At 37.0% G+C, this 1,329-nt stretch overlaps 1 non-coding gene across 1 annotated transcript; it reads left to right on the top strand.

Moving 5' to 3' along the window:
• Positions 1–905: 905 nt before the first annotated feature.
• Positions 906–1,037, top strand: LOC129043296 (U8 small nucleolar RNA). Its single transcript, XR_008504388.1, has one exon. It is a non-coding gene; the product is annotated as a U8 small nucleolar RNA (small nucleolar RNA).
• The last annotated feature ends 292 nt before the right edge of the window (positions 1,038–1,329 follow it).

Here is a 1,329-nt window from a genome sequence, read left to right as displayed (position 1 = left end):
CACTCTGGTTAGGGAAGAGTGAGGAAGGAAGGGTAATATTACTATGGACCAAATGCTTTTACCCACCCAAAATTTGTATATTGAAGCCCTAATCCCCGATGTGATGGTATTTTGAGCTAAGGTCTTTGGGAGGTGATTAGGTCATGAGGGTGGAGCCATCATTATGAAATTAATGCTCTTAGGAGGAGAAACATGACAGCTTTCTCTCTCTTGCTCTCTCTCTCTCCTCTCTCTCTTCTCTTCTATGCCCTTCTCTCTCTCTGTCATGTGAGAAAACCAGAAAGAGAGCCCTTACTAGAACCTGACCATGCTTGATCTCAGACTGTCAAGTCTCCAGATGTCTGTTGTTTTAGACACCCAGTCCGTGGTATTTCGTTATAACAACCTGAGCTAAGACAAACATGTACAGCAATTCTTATAAATGCAGATATGCTAAATTCAAGCTTCCTTCATTTTATTCTCATTTTCTCAATACCTTTCCTCCTTACCTAAGATTAATACCCAGAAGCCAATGCCAACTCTTCTAGTCAAGGGCACTGAATAACTCTCAAGGGCCATTGGGTATTTGTCCAGTGGCTTGTGAGTGACCTGCAGTTCTTCTACTTTCAAAAGGGCAGAGACACAATGTATCACAACAACTCTAGCAATTCCACACAATAACTTTCTCTCTTCAAAAGGAATTGCTGAAGAGTGAATTGCTCATTGGGCAAGTCAGACCCAGCTCTAACTTGGTCAACTGGTTTGCTCCCTGAGAATAACTAGGTGGATTTTCCCATTGGTTATTGCCAAATTGGAAGGATGTTGGTGCGGCTTTAATGATCCCTAGAGTGGCTAAATTGTTTTAGGAAAAGATGGACTGTGAAAGGACTTGCTCATTCTGTTGAGCATTTAAAAGAGATGTATTATCCACAGGTGAGATCATCCTTATTTGTTCCTTCTTTTGGAGGGCAGAGTTCATGATGACTAGAGTTTACATGATATGTGATTAATTCTCTGCATAATCAGGATTTGCAACATCCTGTTTGCTCCTACCTGATTCTTTCTGAAGAAAAAAAGGATAAATGTAAAAATAAGTGTATTATCATAGGGCATTGAGAATCATCCACAAGTGTAATTTTGGTTAATTAAAAATCTTTAGTTAAAAATATGCATACATATATAATTATGAAAATCATAATAGTTAAAATAATGATGAAAATAATAATTAGAATAAAGTACCTGATTTTAATATATATACAAGCAGGTAAATAACAATTAAGATAAGAATAGTAATTACTGAATGCTAGAACCATGCTAAAGTTGTTTCATAGGTTATTTTCATTTAATTCT

Source organism: Pongo pygmaeus, chromosome 7 (genome assembly GCF_028885625.2).
Source record: "Pongo pygmaeus isolate AG05252 chromosome 7, NHGRI_mPonPyg2-v2.0_pri, whole genome shotgun sequence".
In the NCBI taxonomy this organism is placed as follows: domain Eukaryota; kingdom Metazoa; phylum Chordata; class Mammalia; order Primates; family Hominidae; genus Pongo; species Pongo pygmaeus.
The sequence above is the reverse complement of the archived record's forward strand: the minus strand, read 5'-3'. Positions and strand labels throughout refer to the sequence as shown.